Genomic DNA, 15,123 nt, shown 5'->3' on the forward strand with positions numbered 1-15,123 from the left:
TGGTTGGGTAATGAGCCACTCTCGTTGATTCATTTGCATTAAACAAAATCGCATCTCAAAATTCTGCTGTCCAATCACTTGTGGTCACCATCTCTTCATCAACAGAGAAAACGTGCATTTAGCTGCTTTTTTTTCAGTAAAGTAAATGAGAAGATTTCTTTTCAATTTCATTATTTTAGTGGAAAGATTTTAGTATTAAACTTCACAAGGAATACAATTAAACTGAACCTCGATAGGACAGCACCATCAGTCATTCACAAAGCCCCATTAATTAAAAAGGTTCTCAAGTGGACCATTATGTGTTGCAGCTTTCTGTTCAGCATTGAAACTCTTGTAACTCTATGAACATTTATTTCTGATGTATAAGATCTGTGGATTCCCAGTTTCTCCTGGGACCTGGATTAACTAAAGTTGCATGGATAATCGGGTGACCCGAACCCATCTGCTGGGTTTTAAACAAAGCAATATAAATACCTGCAGCTTCTTTGAAGAATAACAGAAGTGGTTTCTGGTTCTCTAGGGTATCAGCCACATAAGGTTTCCCGCACAGCCAACTTCCTGCATTGTTTTCCCAATGTACCAGGTCTGTGATAAGGATCCTTACTGTCACTTTTTTGGAATGAAATTACTCAGCAATAGAAAGCATTGTGGACAGGAGGGAGTTTAATGCAAACAGCCCTGATTTCCTCTCTCGCCTGCTGTCCACAAACATTGGGCCCGATTCTCCCAACAAAATTCTAAGTGCTGAATTGGCGAGAAAACTGGTGTAATACACAATTATTTTTTCAGTGTGAGTTCAGACTCGAATCTCCCACACTGTGCAATGCAGAGGTCACAATCGTGAATATCATTAAAAGCTCGGCGGGGGGGAGGCCTATTCATGCCGGAGTCTGACAGTTCCAGGCCTCTGCGCAGGCAGACCCACAGACAACTACCCCGGCAAGCAGAACCACCCACAGAAGGCAGCCCCCACCCCCACCCCCCACCCCCAGCCCTTCCCGATCGCTGGCTCCCTCCAGCACTGACCGATCCCCGTGCAAAGCGGCAACAGGAACCCCCGCCCCCATTGATCACCCCCAAGCCCCGCCCACAAGAGGCCCCGCCCCCTTGGCACTGCCCGATGCCTGGTGGGCAGAGTCAAGGTGCCCCCTGAGCATAGGCACTTTGCCCCTTGGGCAGTGCCAGGGCACAAGCTGGCACTGCCAGGGTGCCCATGCCCAGGGGACACTACCCCCCCCATTGCCCAACCCCCTGGGGGGGTCCCAATTGCCCTCCCTTCACTCCAGCATGCTCTCCCACTAGTTCCCTGAACATGGGGAGCTACTCTAAACCCCGCCAGAGTGAAATACTCCTGGTGGGGTGGGAGATGCTATCAGGCCCAAAGAATTCAGTCCCGGGCCCGATAATGACATTTAAATTACATGAAAAATAAATTAAAATCTGGCCTTCCCGCCAGTTTCCAGCGTGGTCTCGACCGCACCTGCTCTCCAGCGGTGGGAGACACTCATGCATCGGGAACGCATACACGAATCCCGTGAAATGGCCGACACATGAATCTCCCAATCTGACGCTCCAAAGCACATGTTCATCAGGATGGGAGAATCGGGCCCATTATTTCCCCCTTCATAAGCAGTGTTTCTTTTCCAACCCCTCAATTTTGGTGTGATCCAATTTTTATAAATAACCCCACAGCAAATTCAAGATAGCGTAACAAAAACAGAAAATGCTGGAAAATCTCATGTGTGGAGAGAGAAAAGAGCTAATGTTTTGAGTCTGTTTCTATTGTCTCTCCACAGATGCTGTCAGACCCGTTGAGATTTTCCAGCATTTTCTGTTTTTTGTTTCAGATTCCAGCATCTGCATTAATTTGTTTTTACCAAGACGGGCTAAATTGAGAGGGTTAGATGGTTCACGCACACTCTCAACACGGGGGTAGGGGGGGGGTGCGGGGGGGCGGGTGTCGCTATGTAACCCCCTCCCCATGCATTCATACAATAAAAGGGGAACAAAAGAATATAAGATTCACGGGGCAAAGACAACAGAATACAAAATTATTCCATAGAATTCCTACAGTGTAAAAGGAGGCCATTCAGCCCATCAAGTCTGCACCGACCACAATCCCACCCAGGCCCTATTGCCATAACCTCACATATTTACCCTGTTAATTGGACACTAGGGTCAATTTAGCATGGCCAATCAACCTAACCCACACATCTTTGGATTGTGGGAGGAAACCTGAGCACCTGGAGGAAACACACCCAGACATAAGAACATAAGAACTAGGAGCCATCTGGCCCCTTGAGCCTGCTCCGCCATTCAATAAAATCATGGCTGATCTTTTTGTGTGGGTGGGTAAGTGAACTCAGCTCCACTTACCCGCCCGCTCACCATAACCCTTAATTCCTTTACTGTTCAAAAATTTATCTATCCTTGCCTCAAAAACATTCAATGAGGCAGCCTCAACTGCTTCAATGGGCAGGGAATTCCACAGATTCACAACCCTTTGTGTGAAGAAGTTCCTGCTCAACCTAGTCCTAAATCTGCTTCCCCTAATTTTGAGGCTATACCCCCTAGTTCTAGTTTCACCCGCCAGTAGAAACAACTTCCCTGCTTCTATCTTATCTATTCGCTTCATAACCTTATATGTTTCTGTAAGATCTCGCCTCATTCTTCTGAATTCCAATGAGTATAGCCTCAGTCTACTCAGTCTCTCCTCATAAGCCAACCCTCTCAACTCCGGAATCAACCTAGTGAATCTCCTCTGCACCCTCTCCAGTGCCAGTATATCCTTTCTCAAGTAAGGAGACCAAAACTGTACGCAGTACTCCAGGTGTGGCCCCACCAGCACCTTATACAGCTGCAATATCACCTCGCTGTTTTTAAACTCCATCCCTCTAGCAGTGAAGGACAAAATTCCATTTGCCTTCTTAATTACCTGCTGCACCTGCAAACCAACTCCTTGAGATTCCTGCACGAGGACTCCCAGGTTCCTCTGCACAGCAGCATGCTGCAATTTTTTACCATTTAAATAATAGTCCATTTTGCTGTTATTCCTACCAAAATGGATGACCTCACATTTACCAACATTGTACTCCATCTGCCAGACCCTCGCCCACTCACTTAGACTATCTATATCCCTTTGCAGACTTTCAACATCCTCTGCACACTTTGCTCTTCCACCTATCTTAGTGTCATCTGCGAATTTTGACATACAACACTTGGTCCCCAACTCCAAATCATCTATGTAAAGCGTAAACACAGGGAGAACATGCAAATTCCACACAGACAATGACCTGAGTCTGGAATCGGACCCGGGTCTCTGACACTGTGATGCAGCACTGCTAACCACTGTGCCACCATGCTGCCCAAAAGCAATGCCCGGACAGGGACATGAACCCTGGACCCTCAGATTAAAAATCTGATGCTCTACCGACTGAGCTATCCGGATCTCATTTGGACTGTGGGAGGAAACTGGAGCATGACACAGACATGGGTGAAAACTCAAATCAATTCTGGCAACGGTGGGATTGTTTGTTTCATGTGAGCCCAGAGAACAGAATCAAAGTCCAATGGCGCATTCTTTCACACACGTACTACCTGTTGAAGACTGTTGCTCGGTAATTCACTTTTTTGTTAAAGGTGACTGCCACCAAGAAATGAACACATGGAGATGAATTAGGCTTGATCAGAGGTTCCAGTATGAACAGTGTAGATGGAAGGTCAAGTATTCAGACCTGCACAGAGCGTCTTTACTGAGCTGCTGTTTGCGCGATGGAAAATGGCAGACTGATTAGAGGTACAACATGACAGCATTACGGGTCCATCCAACTGGGGGTCATGTCACATGTCTCCCACCTGTCCACTTTGGCTTTGATGGAGGATATTTATTCCTTTGTCTGGATTATTGAGATTGTTAATGTTTCAACCAATAAAAATTATGGCTCCTGCTCTGACCAAAACCGCAAGAAATAACAAAGGGTTGTGAACGTAGCCCAGTCCATTATGCAAACCCATCTCCCATCCATTGACTCCATCTATACTTCCCGCTGCCTCAGAAAAGCAGCCAGCATAAAATAACAGCCAGCATAATCAAGGACCCCACACACCCTGGACATGCTCTCTTCAATCTTCTTCCATCGGGAAGAAGACACAAAAGTCTGAGATCACGTACTAACCGACTCAAGAACAGCTTCTTTCCTGCTGTCATCAGACTTTTGAATAAATACCTTATATTGAGATGATCTTTCTCTACACCCTAGCTATGATTGTAACACTAAATTCTGCACTCTCTCCTTTCTTTTTCCCTGATGGACTCTATGAACAGTATGCTTTATCTGTATAGCGCGCAAGAAACAATATTTCTCATTGCATATCAATATATGTGACAATAATAATAAATCAAATCAAAGCAAAGGTATAGGGTCCTTTGTCCTAGCAGACTGGTAGTTTCCATTGGCCAGGCCTGACATACGAAATGCAGATCGCTTTTTCTTAATTCCCTTTAAATTTGGTTTCTGCCACTGACAGGAGTCATTGGCGTATCTTCAGAGATAAAGAGACACAACTTTTTTTTGGTAATGCTAGATTAGCTCCTATTATTCAGGGTTACAGGCAGGCATAGTTTCAGCCTTTTTGAAGTCTTTGCCCAATTTTGAAATGTTTAGAAATTAGCCATGTTGATGTATATCAAAAATATAGGAGGCGATTCTCCCAGCCGGCTGCACTGTTTTAGATGTGAGACTCAAACAGAGACCATTTAGCGACCTACCCGCTGGGCGCCATGGCTTCCGTGTATCTGCAGTCGCCGGATTTCCAGCGCCATCAGCTCCGCGCCAGAAATCAGTGCGAAGCAGTATAAATTATTCTAGTTAATTTGCATGTAATTAGCAGGCCCAAAACTGAAATCTCCAGGCCCGCTAGCCGCTCCCCCAACTGCCAGGAGTGTTTCACTCCAGCAGGGTGTGGTGAACCATCGTTGGTTCCCACTGGATAGTACTGAGCCAGGGTCTGGCCAGTACTACAAGTATGTACATATGTTGCTGTTGGGTTAGGGAGGGGTTGTGCTACTTGTTGCTGTTGGGGTTAGGGTGGGGTTGTTACACCTTTGTATTGTAGTGTTGTGGTACATCCCAGTCGGGCTCCGCCTCCTGGGAGAGGTATAAAGGTCCCTGCTCTGGCTGGGACCCCTCAGTCTGGGATCGTGTATATAATTGTTAGCTGCTTTATTACAGCAAATAAAAGCCGTTATTTCCTGAGCATCAAGCCTCGTGTATGATAACGCGCATCACAGGGTCTACAACCGCTCTCCATTTGCAGGCAGCTGGCAGACCAACCCCACTGGAGTGAAGGGAGCCATGGAGGCCCCACCAGGAGGTTGTGGGTAAGAGTGGGTGCCTCTTGAGCATTGCTAGCCTGGCCCCCTGACAATATCCAGGGGGCACCTTGACACTGTCCACCAGGCATCGGGAAGTGCCAGAGGGTGGGGCCTAATGAGGGCAAAGGCTATAGGGGCTTGTATTAGAACAAAGAACAAAGAAAATTACAGCACAGCCCTCCAAGCCTGCACTGACCAGGCTGCCCAACTGACCTAAAACCCCCTACCCTTACAGGGACCATATCCCTCTATTCCCATCCTATTAATGTTTTTGTCAAGACGCCCTTAAAAGTCACTATCGTATCTACTTCCATTACCTCCCCTGACAGCAAGTTCCAGGCACCCAACACCCTCTGTGTAAAAAATGTGCCTCATACATCTCCTTTAAACCTTGCCCCTCGCACCTTAAACCTATGCCCCCTGGTAATTGCCTCTTCCACCTGAGAAAAAAACTTCTGACTATCCACTGTCCATGCTTCTCATAATCTTGTGGAATTCTATCAGGTTGCCCTCAACCTCCGTCATTCCAGTGAGAACAAACTAAGTTTCTCCAACTTCTCTCATAGCTAATGCCCTCCATACCAGGCAACATCCTGGTAAATCTTTTCTGTACCCTCTCCAAAGCCTTCACATCCTTCTGGTCGTGTGGCGACCAGAATTGAACACTATATTCCAAGTGCAGCCTAACTAAGGTTCTATAAAGCTGCATCATGACTTGACAATTTTTAAACTCAATGCCCCAGCCGATGAAGGCAAGCATATGCCTTCTTGACTACCTTCTCCCGTGTTGCCACTTTCAGTGACCTGTGTACCTGTACAACCAGATCCCTCTGCCTATCAATACTCTTAAGGATTCTGCCATTTACTGTATATTTCCCATCTGTATTAGACCTTCCAAAATGCATTACCTCACATTTGTCCAGATTAAACTCCATCTGTCATCTCTCCGCCCAAGTCTCCAACCGATCTATATGCTGCTGTATCCTCGGATGGTCCTCATTGCTGTCCGCAATTCCACCAACCTTTGTGTCGTCCGCAAACTTACTGATCAAACCAGTTACATTTTCCTCCAAATCATTCATACATATATTACAAAAAGCAAAGGACCCAGCACTGATCCCTGAGGAACGCCACTGGTCACAGTCCTCCATTCAGAAACACACTCTTGCCAGCTCAGCTCTGATCCCATGCGATTTCACCTTCTGTACCAGTCTGCCATGAGGGACCTTGTCAAAGGCCTTACTGAAGTCCATGTAGACAACATCCACTGCCCTACCCTCATTAATCATCTTCGTCACTTCCTCAAAAACTTGATCAAGTTAGTGAGACACGACCTGCCCTCTCACTAATATGTCCACTTATTTCCAAGTGGGAATAAATCCTGTCTTGAAGAATCCTCTCCAATAATTCCCCTACCACTGATGTAAGGCTCACCAGCCTATAATTACCTGGATTATCCTTGCTACCCTTCTTAAACAAAGGAACAGCATTGGCTATTCTCCAATCTTCTGGGGCCTCCCCTGTAGCCAGTGAGGATACAAAGATTTCTCTTAAGGCCCCAGCAATTTCCTCCCTTGCCTCTCTCAGTATTCTGGGGTATATCCCATCAGGCCCTGGGGACTTGTCTACCTTAATGTTTCTCAAGACCCCCAATACCTCCTCCTTTTTGATCTCAACATGACCCAATCTATCTACACACCCTTCCCCAGACACATCATCCACCAAGTCCTTCTTGTTAGTGAACACTGACACAAAGTACTCATTTAATACCTCACCCACTTCTTCTGGCTCCACATATAGATTCCCTCCCCTGTCCCTATGGGCCAACCCTATCCCTGGCTACCCTATTGCTCTTTGCATATGTATAAAAAGCCTTGGGATCTTCCTTAATCCTGCTGGCCAATTACTTTTTGTGACCCCTTGACTTAAGTTTCTTTCTACTTTCCTTATATTCCTCACTTGCTTCGTGTGTTCCCAGCCTCCTAGCCTTGGCAACTGCTTTCTTTTTCTCTTTGACTAGGCTCACAATATCTGTCATTATCCAAAATTCCCAAAACTTGCCATACTTATCTTTCATCCTTACAGGAATGTGCCGGTCCTGAATTCCTGTCAACTTACACTTGAAAGCCTCCCACATGCCAGATGTTGATTTGCCCTCAAACATCTGCCCCCAATCTACTTTCTTTAATTCCTGCCTAACATTGTTTTAATTAGCCTTCCCCCAGTTTAGCACCTTTACCTCAGGACTACACTTATCTTTATCCATCAGTACCTTAAAGCTTACTGAATAGTGGTCACTGTTCCTGAACTTCTCCCCTACTGAAATGTCGACCATCTGGCTGGTCTCATTCCCTAATATCAGGTCCAATATGGCCCCTTCCCTAGTTGGACTATCTACTTACTGTTTCAAGAAGCCTGCCTGGATGCTCCTCACAAACTGTCCCATCCACACCCCTGGCACTAAGTGAGTCCCAGTCAATATGGGGGAAGTTAAAATCACCCATCACAACAACCCTATTATCTTTGCACCTTGGCAAAATCTGCCTACATATCTGATCCTCTATCTCTTGCTGACTGTTGGGAGGCCTTTAGTAAACCCACAACACTGTGACTACACCTTTCCTATTCCTGAGCTCTACCCACATTGCCTCACTGCATGAGCCCTCTGAGGTGTCCTCCCCACAGCACAGCTGTGATAGTCTCCTTAACCAGTAGTGCAACTCCCCCACCCCTTTGACATCCCCCTCTATCCCACCTGAAACATCTGTATCCTGGAACATTAAGCTGTCAATCCTGTCCTTCCCTTAACCAAGTCTCTGTCATGGCAACAACATCATAGTTCCAAGTACTAATCCCCCCAATTGTTGGGGGGTGATCAATGGGAGTGGAGGATCCCGCTACCACTCTGATTCGGGCTTGGTGGCAGAGGGAGAGAAGCGAGCAATTGGAGGGCCGGGCTGCCGGTGGACGGGGGGAAATTGGGACTGCCGTTGGGAGGGAGGCGATCGGAAGATTGGGACTGCCGGAGGTAGGGGTGGGGGGTGTGGGGGGGGGGGGGGGGGGGGGAGGTCGAGGCTGGCTCGGACACGTCTGGGGAGCCAATGATCAGGGATGGGGTGTTCAGAGCAGCAGCGTTGTGGGAAGCACAGGGCTAATGCGCATACATCGATCTCTGCGCTGACAGATCGGCGCATGCCCGTTCAGTGCTATGCTATCAGCCTCTCCAGCCGTAAAAGGTCCCGCCCACAGATTTTTTGCGCGATTCACGGTAGTGCACTCTGCAGGGCACAGAGTGCGGGACATTCACTCTGAAAATCCCGCTGAAAAAAACCAATGGGATTTACTCCAGCTTTTACGCCAATTCAACACAGAATTTTTGGGGAGAGAATCCCAATAATGTGAGGTCTTAGCACCACGAGAAAAGTAAAAGAAAGAGAAGAATGTTATAGTATCTCCCACAAATATAACATAAAACTGGAGTACAGAGGTAACTGTGACTCAAAGGTAATGGGAGCTATCATCGAGGTGTGAACCAGTGTCTGTCTTGGTGAAATGATTTTACTCAGAAGCTTTTATATATAATCAAATAACTGGGAGTGAAATATTAACACCTAAGCACCCTGACACTTGGCTGCAAGTAACCAGCCCCATTTGGAGAAATCTGTACCATTCACAGTCCAGTGTAATTGAGAATAGAAACTTAGCTTTGCAGTTGGTTATGCAATTAATTTTCCTACCTTTTTGATGATTTTTGTTTTAGCTTTGATTTTGCAATATCCATTTTTTAACCTGAATTTTTTTTCTGTGCAAAATTTCTCAATTAGTTGCAGGGACTGAGAAACTGAGGAAAAGATTTCCTCTACAGAGACTCAGTCGATAGAAAGTGACCAACAATGTGAGATGTGTTACAACCAGGCCACCTTGGTTGGTCACAACAATGGTTTTTAAATTTTGTATCCCTCATGGGTATCTTTTCCTAATCCAAATGTATTTTGTGGTATCTTAGCAGTGAACAATAAGGGGCCAATCAAACTTGATTTTCTTTCGACCGAGAAAAGAGTGCATCATTAGCCATTAAACCTGAGGTAGAAAATAATAAAAGATGCAACGACACACATACACACGCATGCACACAAGCATACGCTCATATACGCACACACAAACATGCATGCATGCACACATATAAACACACTTGAGTCCAAATAGACGTTCCTGCATTTTAAAACAGTTTGTTCTGTCACCTTTCAAATTCCAGATTTTCAGCTGAATGTTCTATAAAAAAACTTTTTAATTGCCATAATTTCAGGACAGATGGCATTGGAGTTTTCCGATGATGTGTTTGCAGGAAGTGTAGTGCATTCTATACAGGATCAAGTAATCAGAACACAAGCCATGCCAGACCACCAGAGAACATGGATGTGTTGACCTCAATGTACCAGTGGATAATATTAGAGCAGTGAGCTCTCGACCAACATGCATTGGGTCTAGCCATTCATAATTCACACAGTTGACTCAGAGAAATCAAATTTTGCTGTACATTAATGCCAAATGCACATGTAAAATTAATTATTTTCATTTGGGCCAGTTATTAACAAATGAGGTAGAAAAGATTAAAGAAACTCAAATGATATCTGACTGGCAACGTCCCTCAGGCCTAGGAATAGGCTCCATCTATTTGATGTTAATCCATGGTGTCTATCTTCTTTGCTTTAATCTTGGACTCATCTGCTGAGCATTTTTCAAAAAAAGGCTTAATAAGACAGCTGTGGAACTTCATGTGTTATAATTTGCAGCTTCCTGCCCAGCAGAAATGGGTATTAGCCAAATTGCTAAGGACAGACTGCCCTATTCCCACTCTTTGGGCTGTATTCTGTCCCCTTGCCGGGTGGGTTTTGTGTGGGAGTGGCAAGTAAAATAGGACAGATGCCCAAACCAAATTCATAGAACCATAGAATCCCTACAGTCAGAAGGAGGCCATTCAGCCCATCGAGTCAGCACCGATAACAATCCCATCCAGGCCTTATTCCTGTGACCCCACATATTTACCCTGCTAATCCCTCTAACCTACACATCCTGTGACACTATGGGGAAATTTAGCATGGCCAATGCATCTAACCTGCACATCTTTGGACTGTTGGAGGAAACCGTAACACCCAGAGGAAACCCACACAGACACAGGGAGAACATGCGAACTTCACAAACAGTGACCCAAGCCGGGAATCGAACCCAGGTCCCTGGAGCTGTGAGGCAGTAGTGCTAACCACTGTGCCACTGCGCTGCTCGATGTCACAGGAGTGGGCAGGCACCAAAATTGGCAGCAAATCCACCATATTCAAATAAATAATCAAGGGTCAATTGGGCTTACCAAGCCAATTAACCCTGATAATATGCTGTCCACACCATGAAGCGTTTGGTGTGGACAGTCTGGCGGGAATGGACAACTCAATTTTTAAAAATTCATCAAAGGGTGGGAAATGGGGGGGCGGTTACCCTTCAGAGGGCTGCCCTTTGCTGATCGCAGGGTGCCTCCACCCCACCCACTAAGATTGAACCCCCTTCCTTCTTACTTGCCCTCAGCCTCAAACCCATTCCATTGCATTCCCCCACACCTCCTCCCCAGACCTATCCAAATCTTCCCAGCCGAAGCTGCCAGCCTTTCTTGCTTCAGGGATCACTGGACCTTCTTCTGCAGTCCACTGACACAGTCTTGATATTGCCGAGGCTGATTCAGCTACGTCCCAGAGGGTCGGATTTCTTCCCCAGTGAGGGATGGAAGTTCCCGTTTGCCCTCGTTTAGCCAGCTGCGGAGTGGGCTGGCATGGAGCACATCGGCTCCATACCAACTTTGCTTCTGGGGGTGGACGGGGCTGAGCCACCTGTGCCATCCCACTCCCCCCTTCCTCCCACCCGCCTCCTCCCCTGGCATCACTCAACCCTTCCATTGGCCATGACAATCCTCCCCCTGAATTACTGGTCGAATGTCAAAGAACCGCAAGTTGATCCAGCACCAGAACAACAAAAGCTGGTGTTTATATAGCACCTTTAAACAGATTAAAGCACGCCAAGGCACTTGAAAGGAATGGAGGTGAATGGAATTTTACACTGAGCCACATAAAAAGGTAACAAGACAGCAAAAAGGTCGGCTCTGGGGAGCAGAAAGCGGTAGAATGGTAGAGAGATTTGAGGAAATTCCAGTGCTCAAGGCCCGGTCAGTTGGCAAGGCACCAGTGATGGAACAATAAAAATTAGACATGTGAAAGATGCCTGATTACAGAGGGCTGCAAAAGTTGTAGGGCCAGAAGTGGCTACAGAACTGAAGAGAGGGTGGCCATTAACAACCTCAAGGACATCAAACAACTCTGCCAATCCTTGTACGCTCATGCATTTTGAACACTTTGTTAAAATTAAAATAATAATAACAATTTTTTTTTATTAATTCATGGGACGTGGGCATCGCTGGCTGGGCCAGCATTTATTGCCCATCCCTAATTGTCCTTGAGAAGGCTGTTAAGAGTCAACCACGTTGCTTAATTGATTGCAACCTTTTGCTCAAATGAGTGAGAGTACCTCACATAACGAACCCAGTGTACATTTCCAGCATCTAATGAGCCTTAAAGAAATTAAATCAGTTTAAATGTGCTGAGTTTTTACCAGGCTCGTGTCTCTCCTCAGGGCAGCTACTTGAGAGCAGTGTGCGTCAGTGTGGCTGTAAATGTAGTAAATCATGACGCAAGTAACATAGTAGGAGGACAACATAAAGATGTGCGTAAGAATAGGCCGAATAGGACTTTTGCCAAGCCTCTAGAGTGGCTCTGGACAGGACCTTTGCAGGCACAGACAGAAACACCATTCTGATTTTAAATGCTTTTCCAGAGACTGATGTTTTAAAATAAAAAATGCCAGACAAAAAGGCAACCGGTGCAAATCGGGCATCTGACATGGGACAAACCAACTGAATACCAGACTGCCTAGCACAAAAAGCGATAAATGGCTCCCCCTGATGCAGCAAGGCCACCGAAGGATTTGAAAACCAAAAAGTGAGAACTTTTAAATTGTTACTGGTCTGGGTGCCAATGTAGATCAATGAACACAGGGGTGAAGGGTGAGTGGGACTTTGTCCAAGCTGAATAAAGCAGCAGATTTTTAGATGCTGTTAACTGAATGTGGAGACATTAGGACGTAACAAATAAGAGCAGGGCTGGGCCATTCAGCCACGCGTGTTCACTGTACACTCAATAGGATCACGGCCTATCATCTATCTCAATATTTTTGAGTGCTATCCACATATCCTTGCTCCTATCAGTGTCAAAAAAATTCTATCAGTCTCTGTCTTGAATATTGTTAACCACTGAATATTCACAACACTTTGAGTTGAGAATTCCAAAGATTCAGAAAACTGCCTCTCAGTATGCAACCTGTCAAAGCCGATAAGAATTCTATATGTTTATGAGCTCACAGTTCTTCCAAACTCTGGAGAATATAGGCCCATTATACTCAATCTCTTTTTATAGGACAACCCTCTTATCTCACGAATCAATCTAGTAAACCTTGGTTGCAAACACTCTCAGGCAAGTCTATCTTTTCTTAGGTATGGAGATGAAAACTACCCATTGCACTTTCAGTGTGACCTCACCAAAACCCTTTATAATTGCCAGAAGGTTTCCTCATGTTTTAAATGAGAACCTCTTTGCAGTAAGTACCACCTGCCTTCTTTGCTGTACCTGCCAGTTCACCTCTGTGATTAGAATTACATAATGGTTACAGTATAGAAGGAGGCCATCAGGTCACCTCTCTGCAGGAGCAATTTAGCTGATCTCACTCCCATGCCCTTTCACAGGCAAATATTTCCTTATTCCTTATAGCTCTTGGGGCTAAAGGGATCAAGGCATATGGGAGGAAGGGGGGATCAGGCTATTGAATTTGATAATCAGCCATGATCAAGATGAAGGCAGAGAAGGCTCGAAGGGCGAAATGGCTTACTTCTGCTTCTAGTTTCTATGTTTCTGTGTTTCTAAGTGACCAATGTAAAGCCACTATTGAATCTGCCTTCACCAACCTTTTAGCCAGTGTATTCCAGTTCAGAACCATCCACTTTTAAAACATCTTTCCTCATATTATCTTTGACCCTTTGGTCAATCAAATTACAGCTGTGCCCTTTGGTTCTGGATCCTTCTGCCTTTGGGAACAGTTTCTCCCTATCTGCTCTGATTTTGAATACCTATAGCAGATCTGTTCTCCACCACCTTTTGTCCCAGGAGAACAGCCCCAATTTCTCCAATATGTGCATGTAACTGAAATACCTCATTTCTGAAACCATTCTTGTAAATCTTTTCAGCACCTTCTCCAAAACCTTCACATCCTTCCTAAAATGTGGGATCAGAATTGGACACGATGGCTGGAGTTTTCCAACCATTCATGCCAGTGGGATTCCTTGGTTCCGCTGCAGTGAATGGAGATTTTACTGAGCACCAAATTCTCCGTCCTTGCTTGCAACGGCAACGGGGCATGAACGGCCAGAAAACTTCGGCCAATATTCCAGCTGCATATAAACCAGTGTTCTGTAAAAGTTCAGCATAACTTCCTTCCTTTTGTACTCTATGGACAGAATTTTCCATCCACAAAATTACAGCAGGAAGGGAACATTTGGAGAGCAGCTAAAAGTCATTTTTGACCGCTCTGGAAATTTACCCATCCCACCCACAACGATGCCTACCCGGAGAATCCTGCCGTATGCCCCTACCCATCATGCCCAGAATCCTGTATGTCTTTTTAATTACTTTCTCAATCTGTCCTTCAACAATTTGTCTGCATATACCTTCAAGTCTCTGGGTGGGATTTTCCCGTCGCGCTCGCCCCAAGAACAGGAAATCCCACCCGAGGTCAATGGACATTTGCATGGTCTGCATCCCCGCCCGCTACGATTCCCATGTGGGCAGGACGGGAAAATTCCACCCAGTTTCTGAACCACCTTTAGAATTGAAACCTTTACTTTATATTGCCTCCCCTTGTTCTTCCAACCAAGATGCATCACTTCAAGGAGGCGAGTCAACAGTCTGACAGCCTCTCTATAGAACCACCGCATTATTGTACACTGGTCCTCAGAGAAGCGCAGTTATGTTATCCTGGCCTTTAACACTGTTGAGAACGTAAAGATTCCTATAAGCATACCTTCTTTTATCAGCTCTCACTCTGAAGCAGTTCTGTGTGCTGCTTTTCACATGATCATCCACTTGCTTCCTTCGAGCGTTGCTATAAGGAAACCCATGAAGAAAATAATGCATTACCAATAGCCCCTTAGGAGTTCACTTGGAAATCCACAATGTAAACTAAGTAAATTGCCTCCCAAAATATTCCAGCATTTTACCTGACAGGAAGTACTGATGAAGGTGACCATCTCCCAACTTATATCCTGGGTGGTTTGTGGATGGGTCGAGCAACTGGTGGTCAGAATGTGCGTAGAGAACAAAATGGTGTCCGGCTACAACAAATATCACTTAACCCTGATTTATATCAATTCATTTGGCCCATTTCAGGTAGAAATCAGGTGTACATCGAGCAACATATCCACGATGCATCGCTCAAAAGAATTATGGCCAGGATTCTCCCTAAAAAAATTCCATGTCCTCAATTTGCAGGAAAATGGGAGTAACTCCCTCTGGTTTTATCAGTCTGATTTTAAGAATGATCGACAACACTGTGCAACACAGAGTGCCCTGGTGGGATTCCCTCTGAAAATCAGTGGGCAAGGC

At 45.6% G+C, this 15,123-nt stretch overlaps 1 non-coding gene across 1 annotated transcript; it reads right to left on the reverse strand.

The window, feature by feature from the left end:
• Window positions 1–3,375: 3,375 nt before the first annotated feature.
• trnak-uuu (transfer RNA lysine (anticodon UUU)) lies at window positions 3,376–3,448 on the reverse strand. Its single transcript has one exon. It is a non-coding gene; the product is annotated as a tRNA-Lys (tRNA).
• Window positions 3,449–15,123: the final 11,675 nt, after the last annotated feature.

Source organism: Mustelus asterias, chromosome 18 (assembly GCF_964213995.1).
Source record: "Mustelus asterias chromosome 18, sMusAst1.hap1.1, whole genome shotgun sequence".
NCBI classification, from domain to species: domain Eukaryota; kingdom Metazoa; phylum Chordata; class Chondrichthyes; order Carcharhiniformes; family Triakidae; genus Mustelus; species Mustelus asterias.